Genomic DNA, 12,943 nt, shown 5'->3' with positions numbered 1-12,943 from the left:
GAAAACGACGTAATTTATTCATTTGCGTGACACGTTTTACCTCTGTGAAATCTCTCTGGAGAGATAACATATGATGGATTTCTTTGTGTTTACTTAATTTTTTAACGATACTCACAAATGCCTATAGCAAAGATTAAAAAGTACTTATTCAATGTGAAGGAAGGACTTGTGCTACATTAATAAGTATATATAAAAATATATGGAAATATTTCCATTGAAACTAAATACATCTAATTAATAAAATTAAAAAAAATTTATGTAAAAAATAATATGTAATAAAAAATAATATATAATAAATTTGATAATATCATACAATTTTATCAACATTTTTACAGAATTGTTTATATAAAATGAAATTTAAAATTAATTTAATATATAATTAGCTTGTTATTTAATAATAGGCTCTTTATTATTTATATGATTATAATGCGATTTTGTAATTACGATATAATTTGTATAATGCATTTTTTAAAGATTTACTATAAAGATGTTATTAAGACTAAATTCCGTTTATTCGAATACAACAATGCAAATATCATTATTGTTCAAGTTATTTATATGCATTATCATCAACCTGGTTCGACCAGTTTTATCCCCTGGACCTGATTTTTGAAGGATACGTTTTTGCGCATGATATTCACGCATCTCGTGAGATGACCAGCGGTCATCAGTATCGTGAGAAAGTCTCGCGGTCTTAAGAGCGGTTGTCAGCGAAACAGGTTTCGAAAATTTGGTCCAGGTCTAGATTACGTTTTCTCTCATCCATCTTGTTTCACTTCACTAAATTGGATATAGTTTCGAGTTGTACAATAATACAGCTGTCCTTGTATATATTATTGTTAGAACGTTTAAAATTAGATAAATGCGAATTAAAAATTAGAGAGAACAATAATATTATTTTAATCTCCTTTTCTGTTTTTCATACCATAATAATTGCGACGAGATGTTTGACAAAATCAGGATACACACATATTTTCTATAGTATAATAAATATTTAATTCTAAAGCAACAAAGCGAAAGAAGTTGTTAATAAAGATCGAAGGGTCGCGCTGTATCCCTACTAAATTTTCACCTCGTTTCTTCTCTTCTCCATGCGTTATGATTTCTGGAGGATTATATATATGGATCTATCGTTTGTAAAATCGTATTATTACACATCGGTGTTTAAGCAACTAAGGGCTCGAGCAGCCGACAGTTTAGGGACGTAATGTACGTATCATTAATCGAGCGTCAAATAACTTTGCGCGAAATGGAGTTTACCCTCAACGCCGGAATTTTCCGTAAAATGAAATCCCGTATCGTCTCGGTGGAAGTGGCAGTTATTTCATGCGTGCAATTAAACCCAATGCCTACACGTATCGTTACGATGCAAATGTGTACTTAGCATTATGCGGCAATTTGACATTTCTTTTTGTTTTTCTCCGTATCATTAAATCGACTTTGTTAGTACGGCATTAGTTTAATAACGATGACTCAGATGATTCAGGTCGTATTGATGTTAGTATCGATATATCATGCAATATATGCATTTATTGCACCCGATGGAAACTTATTCCACGGTTACGGGGTTCCGGTAACTTCAATTACGATCGGGTATAAATTCCATTTCTAGTCAATAGTAGTCACGAGACTCCAGCCATATTTGCGTGGTTTGCGAACGGCGATTACGGAGACCGCTGATTTTCCATGAATTTCGCGCCATGTGCGGAGGAGGCATGAAGACATTTAACTATAACTCCGTACGTTGAAAGGTATCACGCTATTCAAATCAACATCATATGATTAATAGCGTTAATCTTGAGTATATAAATATGTGTCATATGAGTATATAAATATACTAGCTTAGCATTCTACGGAAGTGTTTTAGTCTGTTATGTAGGTACATTTAGATATTAAATACATGTAGATATAACTTCCATGCGATTTTAAAAACAAAAAAATATTACTTTGTTTGCACTTAGAGTACATACTACATGATTTTTTAAGTACAAACTAGAATCTTGATGCATTAAAGAGAAGTTATAAATATCTAATTAACAATTATTATGTCATGGATCAATGAAGATTTATGCTCGCGTTTTCTTTTATATGTCTATAAAGTAGTATAAATATACAGTAACAATTTGCAGTTCCTTTTTCACTTTCCAATATTGAACCAGTTCGAAATACTGTGCATGGTCTTTGTGACTCCTGTGACCATGTGACTGTATCCCGCAGAGTCAATCGCCTTCTTCCTCTCTCACCCGCCCAGGGGAGAACCGCGTGGATAGCGACGATTGCAAGTCGGCAATTTAATACGAACGCGATAGTGTACGAAGGAGAGGACTCGAATGAAACTCCGAGTGAGGGTGGCAGAGGAAAGAGGGGAAAGTCGACCGGTGGGAACGACTGAGAGGGAAGATCGGAGTGGAAAACAGGGGTGGAGGGATGGTTGCCGGTAGTGGAGGCCGTGGTGTTTGGAGGTTAGACCGCAGTTACAATATCGCTTGATTAGAAATGTACATAGCGTATATGCGCGCGGGCCGCATATCCAGATGGTGGGTGGGCGGGTTGGGTTGGGTCGATGCCTGGGCAACTCCATAGTTTAATGCACGGACCGTGGAACTTGCAATAAGGAAGGGTGAACGGCGGGCAGGGGGTGGCCGCGGGGTTTCGTAGAGAAGGAGGAGGAAGAGAAGGAGGAGGAAGGAGGTTTGGTCGTGGGTGGCTCAGTGAGGAGGACTTGGGGGGTTTCGCGGGCCAAGGAGGGATAGTGCGGTGCAGAGTCTCCATGCATACTCGCACACATCTACGCAAACGATAGTTCCAGTCTGCGGCATAACGCGATCGCGCTACTTGCTCGAGGGTAGCCGTGGGGCCCTCCAGAGGCGAAATGCCTGCGTTGGTCTCGTATACCTTCGCATACCTTTACATTTGAACTTACTCGCGACGCCAATCGGATCGCCGCCGCCACCGCCGACATTCAGCTACCGATAACTCGAGATGCCCATTTGCGAGACCTCCAGACACATCTGGAACAATATGCGTTATTGTCTTGTTTTAGGATAATATTCAGAGATAATTCACATTATGCTCGTCGTAAATTTTTTTCTATAATTATTTCTTTCAAAAAATCAACCACTATTATTAAATTAATTACTGTTTGAATTTTAAGTTAAGACTTTCTTCATCAAATCGATAAAATAAGTAGTAAACAAATTCTAAAAATATACGGAATATTATAAACTTTTGTTCAATCACTGAAACTTAAAATAAACAATTTAATTATTATACTTTATATAAAAAAGAGTATGTAAAAGTTGCGCTAAAATTAACTTTTTCAAATATATTGATATTATAGAATAATCTTATAAAAATATATAGCATTTTAATATTTAAGTTTTTATTATTGTAGATTGTAACATAAAAAAGAAGATATTTTTATCGGCGGCTATTTTCCTAGAAAGAGTGCGAGAAATTTGAGACTCTAGCATCTGTTATCTCCGTATAAAGCAAGTAAGATGAGTTTTTACGAAGGTCATCTTTAAAAAGGGAGATATGCGCAGCTCGAGCTCTACTATACTAATAATGAAGGCGACGATCCATATTCTCACGGCGCATTTAGCGCTAAATGTGGTCGTATAATTTTTATCTCACATTGACACTGAACGTGAATGATAAATAAATAATACCGGGAATTGAACGATCATATTTTGTATTAAATAACTATTATATATATATACATATATTCTTTTGTGCGAATGAAGATAAATAGAATCGCAATTATTTCAAAAGGTCTTCAATAGTTATACTATTTTTTTACTGTGACTGTTGTTGAATTTAAAGCTGTTGCTGTTTTATTATAATTAGCGTTCACTTCGCGATTTCGTCAACAGGGGAATGAGGTCGAGATAAATATGATTTTGCAAACTGCGTACACTCGCGGCAAAGGCACCTTGCATGTCCATCCATGCGGCATCAAGATAGTTCTGTATTAAAGCTATACCTGGTTTCTGGTTTCTGGTTTCTGGATCGGCTACGCCTAGATTCGACCGTTGCCGCTACCGACGGAGTGCTCGTCCTCGAGGAATATTCAGCCATTCTCCCATTTCCAGCATCGCCTTTCCCGTTTCTCTGCGGCCGCGCTCCCCTTTCCCGTTTCCCTCCTCTTATCCTCCTTTGCCATCTCCTCGATTCGACCAAAGTTTAGAGAGCTCGCGCTTGAGAGGAACGCCGAACGTCACTGCAATATCGCGTAGTGTTTCCGAAGAAGATGGCGGTCGCAACGTTGAACATGATTGCCAAACTCGAAATAGCTCGTTCGTGCTTCGCTGCTCTTCAAATCAATACGAAAAGCGGATGGCAGGTTGAATATAGATTTCCATTCCTCGGTTAGTTTCTCATGCATCTGTAAACTTCTTTTAGTTTCAGAATATTTGCTCAATTATTTGCAAAGCCGTCATATTTTTGGAAATAACTGATTACTAAGTCTTATTGTTAATATCAATGCGATTTCAATAAATAATATGCATTCTTAAATTCATATGCATTCCTTAGAGATGTTTATTGATGTACAAAGATGATATTTTATCATTAATTTTTAGTTAATGTTGAAATTATTCGCAAATCTTTAAATATATTTAAAAATCTTGAAAACGAGAACTAGCAATTCTTCAGCATGGAGTTATTTAGTAAATGTAACAGACAAGTTTGAAAGACCAATAATGCAAAAAGCCTATATCTGCGACAGTGCCAAGCGAGTAGAAGTGCAAGACAAACGATGTTGTTTCCACGGGGGATACCGAAAACAGCGGGCTGGGCCAGTTCCTAGCAGTTAATTAGCTGAATAATGCAGCGTTAATCTAGTCAAAATTGCATACATCTAGACCACGCATGTAGTTTCGTTCTGGTAAACTCACGAGTGTGGTTGTTCTCGCGTGAGCGTGCACGGAGCAGGATTCACTTTTGGTTGAATGCGAAGGGCATCCCTCGTCCTGTTACATATTTCAGATGCACCATTTGAGCGATAATTCTTTGTAGCCACGTGCCAATTGAATATTGATAGCGCAAACTGGCTGCACTAGAACAATTAAATTCATTTCCGTCGTGAAATATGTATTAGAATTTGAACAGTTAAATACCGAGTATGATTAGTCTCGCATTAAGTACGTTTGCGGTAGAAATAAACTTAGCACAAAGGGTAAACCTTAAGGCTTACCTTGAGTTATTCATGTACGTAAAGAAATGACAAAGGTCGTACAACAGTGATCTCGAGTAAAGGTCAATATATATTTTACATCACAAAAGCAATCTTAAACAGAAAATAGCGATGTGGCGCACATTATGTTGGAACTATCAACGTTCTCAATTAAGTTCTCAATTTAATTGTTATTTTTTTTGATATAATTTATATATCGAAAAAAAAAAATTAAACACACAATAATATTCCAATGTAAAATTTTTTAATATTATTTAAATAAAGAAACATATTAATAATATTAACATATCGGTGAAGTATTGAGAAAAGCACACACACGGAGAAGATTTTTATTACAAAATAAATTCCAATATTTTATTAGTACGAACAAGTAAACAAATGATATTCTTTGATGAATTATTCACTGAGATACATCTGTGATACGTGTAGTCGAAGCTTTTCTACTAGCAATATTCTTTATTCTCGCTGACGCAGTAAAGTCAAAAGATCGAGTCGCTGAAACGAAGGTAAAATGTTGAGTGTGCACACACACACACACACACACACACACACACACACACACACACACACATACGTGTCCGTGTGTGAAGCACGCAATCTCGTGCAAGTCGACGCGGTAGCTTGGAAAACTAGGATAGAGAGACAGCCCTCTTTCTCTTTCTCATCCCTCTCACTCTTCTACCTTCCGTATAATCGAAAGTAATTATATTAATTGCATTGCGTATCCCCGGGACTGCGAGAGGTATTGGCCCGTCGGTTAATTCCACGCAAGTACACGCATGCAATGCGTTGTTCACGCAGCTTCGCGCGTGAGTACTAGATCAGGGGGAGAAAGCGGAGAATAGCCAAGTTGCGCAATTAAACGTTAACGAATTAACGTCTCTCTGCGAGAGACGTCGCGTCGACTTCACGGCGAGCGTCGAGTTGTTAAATAAATGTCCGCGGTTTGGCTCCTGTAATTAGAAAGTGCGATCAACGTGCGACGTAGCTCCGTTCCCGACGTTTTCGTCTAGAGGAATTAATTGAGATACACGATTTATTCTTCTATCGAGAATTACGTACTTTTCACTTCGGTACCCTGCTATATCCTTTTCTACTTATCGTTCCATGTTTCTTATATCTATTTTCTTTCATTTATTCTTATCCATAAGATGTTCAAACGGAGAACGTGATCACATTGATAATCGGCTCGACTTATGTAAAATGCGTATTTAATCGACGATAAAATCGAATTAAATTAAAACGCTAGAAATATACGTCGTAGCATTATATAATACAAATAACATACATTATAATATGTCGATAATCTCGTACAGTATTGGGATTCTCACGTTGGAGAATCCGCGGTTTATCGAAGGGAAGCAAAAGCCTCCCCAAGGTCTCAATGCCCACCACACAGACAACGCCCGTTATTTCCTTATAATTACTCCATTTCCTCTCGCACGTATAGTTACGCCAAAGCCTGTATGGCTAAATCGATGGGAGAAAACGGCAGATATTGGAGTGCGATGCACGGTCGGGACCAAACGGTGGAGACAGCGAAACGCGGCGGCAGCTTGTCCGAAGATATCGAGGAAATGAACGGGAATGGTTGCCGGGCAAAATCGTACCGCGATAATTACCTATTAACTCCATTGTACCTGGCATCGCCGACATGAAGAATCACGTTCATCTTCGAGTAGGTGGCTAAATGCCAAAGTGCTCTCTTGGTTCTTTATAGTTTGGATTATGGGAAAGGGTTATAGATCTGTCATAATCGATAATCATGTCATAGACGATGTAAATTACTCGATCGAACGAACAAGCGAGTTATTATAAAGCATTCCTTACGAGAAATAGATATCTACTTCAGCTATCGAAGTTTCTGTTTGTAAATAAAATAGAATACGATTTCAACTCCGAGGAAAATATGGCGAAATATTTCCTGTTATGCTTTTCATTACTAACGATAATTAAAAAGTTTATAAAAATACATGCTTCATGGTTGATGTGGGAAACAAGTATTTAGCGGTCAAACTGACCAGTTTGGTCGTTCGAGCGTAAATAATTTATACCTTACTAGACACAGATTAAACATAGAAGCCTTTGAGAGCTCCCGGCGACGGCTTCACATTAATCAACGAGCATTAATCAATAGACAAGACGCTAATCAGGAACGTCCGGCAAGTAGGTCGATCGGAGGTTTGCCCGAAACCTTTCGATCTTGCTCGCCGCAGAGTTGGAGATTCCACGTCGCGCGATGAATGCATGCCTACGCGTGTTCGTGTTCGTGGTCGCATGTGTGCGCACACAGCCGTTTGCAACGGACTGTGCAGCAACAGGGTTACCCACGGGTTCGGCTGATGCTTTCGTCTTTCGAGATAGAGAGACGTTTCTGTGAAGACTGGAAAGCCGCGATCCCCGGTGCAGACCGGCCGAGATGCCTGGGGGTTGATTGATTAGAGGATACGGCGTAGGAGAGAAACCGGGAGAGTTCCGGGGTGCGGGTTAGTTCGGCAGGGGGTTTCCTGGGTTATTTGGAGTCGGGGGGACGAGGGGTGGTTGGCGCAGAGCGACGGCGGCGGTGGCGGTAAAGGCGGCGGTGAAGGCGGCGGTGAAGGCGGCGGTGGGTGTGGGGAACGGTGTTGGATTCGAGGTAGAAGCAAGGTAAAGGGCGGTGGCGAGGGGCGGTCGGGCGAAGAAGGGTGGCGGCCCGTCCGGAGCGTTAGAGAAGGAAAGCTGGAGGCGGTAGTTCGAGGTGCTACAGTTTATAATAGTTGCCGCCGCCCTCGGGCCAACCGACCCTGCCCGCAACTTCCACAGAGTTGCTTAAACCTAACCTTCTCTCACGGGTACACGGGACGATCAAGTGTGGTCCACGGCTCGACCGAAAGAATGTAGGTTACTCGGTCCCGGTCGACCGCCAATGCTGTACCATTTTTGCGTCGTCATGACTCTCGCCTGCTCGTGTCGTAGCCGCGAAAGGGGCTCGCAGGAATGCACGACGGAGGAAGAAAGAGCACGAATGACGGTTTAGAGTCGCCAATAGTATATCCGCCGAGCGACAGCGCGCGTGTGCCGTAGATTAGTTTGTAGTTCGTCGTTAAAGAAAAAACCGAGTTATTAGTTGCGGCTCAGGGGGGGAATCAGGGAGCTGGCGGGAAGATGAGGAGGTCAGGCGGTACTCGCGCAATTTAGCGCGAGCTTATCAGATCCGCTGTACTTCCGCCGCAATTTATGCTACTTACTTAGGCGACGTATACTATCTTCTGCTATTTATAAGAACGATGATTAATGATTGATAACCTGCGTCGGTAGATTCAATGCAAATTATATTTTGGATTATATTCATGTTTATGGAATTCTTAATTTTATGTTTCTATCCGTTAACAATTTTACGTATATGAAATCTTTTAAATTCTTTGTTCGATCTTTCGGCTTCAATAAGATTCTTCGAGCAATTTGATATATATTTGAGTTTTTCTTTAACTGAAATAGAGAGACAATGAATTAATATGACTAGAGCAATGCTTCAGGTATCGATTCTCTCCTTTCCGGTTTGTGAATTAATTTGAAAGAAAGAAGCAGTTTCTATGTGTTCATATGCAAGTATATGCATACCTATACGGCGCACGATTTCTCGGTCCCGCGACAGCGGCCTCCGTTATAATTCTCCGTTATCTATGGAAATTCTAAACCATACTAAACAACAATATATATCCCAAAACTATGTAATTCCTCGTGCTTGCGCGTACACGGTATGCAATATGTGGTAGCGAGGGTTGCAAACTGGTCGCAGTACTAATTTGTTTTGTGCTGCCTTTTTGATAATTTATGATCTCTCAAATAAAATGCATTACCCATTAATTTCGAATGCGTCAGAAAACAATAATACTAGATACAAGAATAATATATTTAAAGATAAAAAAATTTTTTAATAATAACAAATGTATGTAAATAATTGGTAAAGAAAAACATCGAAAGTTTTCTGAAATTATTAGCATAGAAAAATAATAAAGTTTTAGATTTACAATTTTATTAAATTATGCAATATATTTATAAACTTGTCGCTAAAACGAAATTGAGAAATATTTCTTCTGATTGTACAAATATTGTATTCGCTAAAGTTCATCATCATTTACTTTAAATTTGCCTAATTGCAATAAATGAAAGTTTCAGTGGCATCTTCAATGCGAGAATGTCTGTTACCAGTATAGCGACGAAAGAAAGAAATGTAATGTAAGTCTTGACTTTCGACTAAGAGTTGATCCTTCGAAGTCGTCCATACTTTAGGACAGCATGTAATCATACCAGTCCGCTATTACTTCCTATAACGCTATCTATGCCAGGAAACGCCATTGCTCGCTCGTTTCTACGTGGTCCAGGGACGCCGAGGATGATGAGATCTGCAGGCTTGCATCCTGATGAGACTATTAGGATGGCTTGATAAGTCCATAATATTCTGGTCGATGCTGGGCAACGCCGTCGACTCCACCCGGTGTCCTCGCCAAACCGCTACCTCCTCCTCTCTTCCTCTTCCACCTCTCGCTCGGTACCCAACTCCATTCCCTTCCGTCGTCGCCAACCCTTTTACGTGCACGTACGATGCCCGGCTTCGGTCGTAGTGACGACAAGATAGGTGACGCTTCCAATTTCCATCGACTTTGTTAACCTCGTACTGTGATCATTTCTCAGTTCGCAGGAGGCAACTTTGTTTTGAAATAAAGCATTTCCTAGAAAATGTGACATTTGTCTATGAATCATCTATAAAGTGTATCTCAAAAATTCATCCTCTAATATCAGTGGATTTTTCTTTCGTCCCTATAATATTGTTGTGTAATTTTAAATAATCGAGTTTTACTATTCTTTCAATATTGCATGAAACATTGCGTATATTGGAAATCTATATATATATATATATATATATATTGCTTCTTACAATTTTTTTTTAATTGTACATTATTTTTAAAATATTCTAATTTCTGTTTCTTTCTTAAATACTTTTATAATTAAACAAATTTCGAATAATGAAGAATGTGATAAATAATACTATATTATTTAATTTGTTTATTCTAATATGATTTATATTTTGCGTATACCCTTTTTGTAAGTTTAAAAGATAATTTTTAATGCATTTTTTGCAACATCAGGATATGTAGAAAACGTTCTTTAGAAGCTTTAAATGAAGAATCTTGTTGCATGCTTGTGGACGAACGGTCGATGTTGCGCCCTCGAAGCGGCTGAAATTAACTTTGAGCATTACAGATGTCGAGGCGCGCCGCGGCGAGAAGCTAACACCTTGTTAGCCTGACAAATTCGGTCCATCTCTCCTTCCTATCGTCCCTCACGACACTCGCCGTTTCCACCCATACTTTCTATCCCCGCGACAATATCCCAGCCAGCTTTTACTAGAAATTGAGGAAACTTGGCTCTTAACCCTTTAAATGGATATACGTAAATTTGCGATCCATCATGAAAAGTATGATATGTTGCGTATACAAAAGAAATGTAAGGAAAGTTCTATTTTTTGTTTCTTGAATAATCATCTGAGTCATGTTATTTATTATTTTAAAATATAAGCTAATTTTTGTAAATAAATTGATCAATCGCCAGTTTTTCAGTGAAAAACATGACACTCATGATACATCTTAAAATTTATCGTAAAACTCGTGTAGATTTGACAAAATCCAATGGTATGTTTGGTAATAGCGTCGCTCGCATTCGTAATAGCGTCGCTTGTGGCACGTACTTTGCGAGCCGGCTGATAATCGACTTCTTACGCTACATGCCAAAGCTACCCTCCGTCTTCATCGGTCTCCCGAAATTGGCGCGAATGGAATCCCGAGCAGCTGCGGGAGTTCCCGTCGTACGTGCGGAGAGTGTCGAGCGTCGTAGGACGTCGTCGTTTAATCGGGTCGTACCCTCTGCGATCCAGGACTGCCATCACCGTTAACCCTTTCTGGAGCTCCGCGTCATCGCGCAATCCATGACGACTAGAAAGTGATATCGAGGATTTCGAGAACTTCACTCGATATTGGACGATTTCCAGGCACTTCCTTTGTACCGTGTTACACGAAATGGGTAAAATGGGAGGACGGCGTGGAGGTATGACAATTGTGGTGGCAGCGCACGATACGACCAGCAACGGTCGTGGGATGAGGATGGCCGAGACACATCGTCGTGTTTGCGTCGAAAGACGGAAGGGTAATACCATTGCGCGGCCGAGAAGTGCCAATATCCGGTCTAGGCTCGTCGGCGGCATTTAATTGCGTTAGTATTTCATCGCGAGAGTCCGCGCCGAGGAGACTTTTCAATTGGGGTCGCAGTCGGTGGAGCAGCCGGTTGAAACCTCTGGTAGAGTCAGACATGTATATAGAGATAGTTAGAGACGAAGGCTGAAAACTATTCCTTATCGAACTTGCATGAAGAAAAAAATTTACTATTTTTAGCTTGGAATATATTAAATACAAATATCTATGATATTTAATAACACGGATTTAAAAGAATTAAATTTCGCCAATTTAAAATGAATTATAAGAAAAATTGTAAATAACTACAAAATTATTGTTTATCTAAAAATGACAACATCGAAAAGAAAAATTCAGTGAATACAACAATATAAGACGTATAAATATGCAGAAAATTATTAGATATTAATAATAAGCTGTTTAATTTTATTATTTACTAATTCATATTTCTTTTTTCAGGTATCAATAAGTAACAGACGATTAAAAAAGTATCTTTAATGCAGAGGTAAGATAAGAGAAATAGATAAGCAGTTATATAATAATAAATTGTAACAAAGAGAAGAAGCGTTAATTTTATATTAGCTAGCTTATTCAGCTCATTAATCAGTAATCACTGTGCGGAAATAGATCTATAAAATATGCAAAAAAAATTAATATACGTATATTACTCAATATGTATTAGAGATTTTTGTTGATACGTAAGTATTTATTTGTATTACATAAACAATAAAATAAAATAAATTAATTTGAATGATTCAGGATAATATATTTATATAGTCATTAATTTATGATATAAGTTAAAGCTTATAGGTTTGGATCAAGTTTTATATATAATTACTATTAGTACTTTAATTATATTGTGATTATATTAAAGAGATCGTCGCTCCCTTAATGCATATCCCTAAATTGAATGGAAAATAAAGATATCCTCTTTCTAACCGATCCATGCGTTTCACCTGCATTTATTCCATCCGGCTGACTTGGTACTTTGCGACGCATTGGAAGAGATTCAAGGGTGAGGAACATCAGCCGACGGTGGTTAGTATCCGGGTAAAATGATGTGAAAGCTTATGAAATGGCGGTCTAGTCCAGTGCGATACCAGTATAGTGTGTTTCCACCTAGCACCCAGAGATAATACGACGGGGTAACAGCCAGAGGTTTATCTTTGTAGGACCATAAAACTAACCCGTACGCTTGATGATGAGCGTTCCTCTGATATCAGTCTATAGCTCGTTCTAAAACTCGTTTCAAATTTTAGTCAATTAACAATTATTTTGAGATTTAAAAAATTAATTTTCATTGCACGTGATTTATTTTTGACAAATTCTGCGAAATTTGACATGCACGAGTGAGTGACGAATGCTTAATTCTTCAATGATTGAAGAAATGAAACATCTTTTAAATATATTTGCTTATAATTAATATAATTTACAATTATTAAAGTTCAAATGTATGTATATTGTTACACAATAATATAGATCTGAAAGATTGTAAGGCTTTGTGCATGTGCAAGAATAA

At 38.5% G+C, this 12,943-nt stretch overlaps 1 protein-coding gene across 1 annotated transcript in view; it reads left to right on the top strand.

Annotated features, from left to right (window-relative positions):
* LOC147908701 (ubiquinol-cytochrome c reductase complex assembly factor 2-like) overlaps positions 1-12,176 on the top strand; it is a 61,915-nt gene extending 49,739 nt beyond the window's left edge. Inside the window, exon 3 of the mRNA XM_087408333.1 lies at positions 11,884-12,176. The gene's annotated coding sequence lies outside the window, so the exon portion shown is untranslated. The remainder of the gene's footprint in view (positions 1-11,883) is intronic.
* The last annotated feature ends 767 nt before the right edge of the window (positions 12,177-12,943 follow it).

This window comes from Acromyrmex echinatior, chromosome 8 (genome assembly GCF_024713525.1).
Source record: "Acromyrmex echinatior isolate Ae372 chromosome 8, ASM2471352v2, whole genome shotgun sequence".
Classification (NCBI taxonomy): domain Eukaryota; kingdom Metazoa; phylum Arthropoda; class Insecta; order Hymenoptera; family Formicidae; genus Acromyrmex; species Acromyrmex echinatior.
Note: the sequence above shows the minus strand (reverse complement) of the source record. Positions and strands in the feature narration are given on the sequence as shown.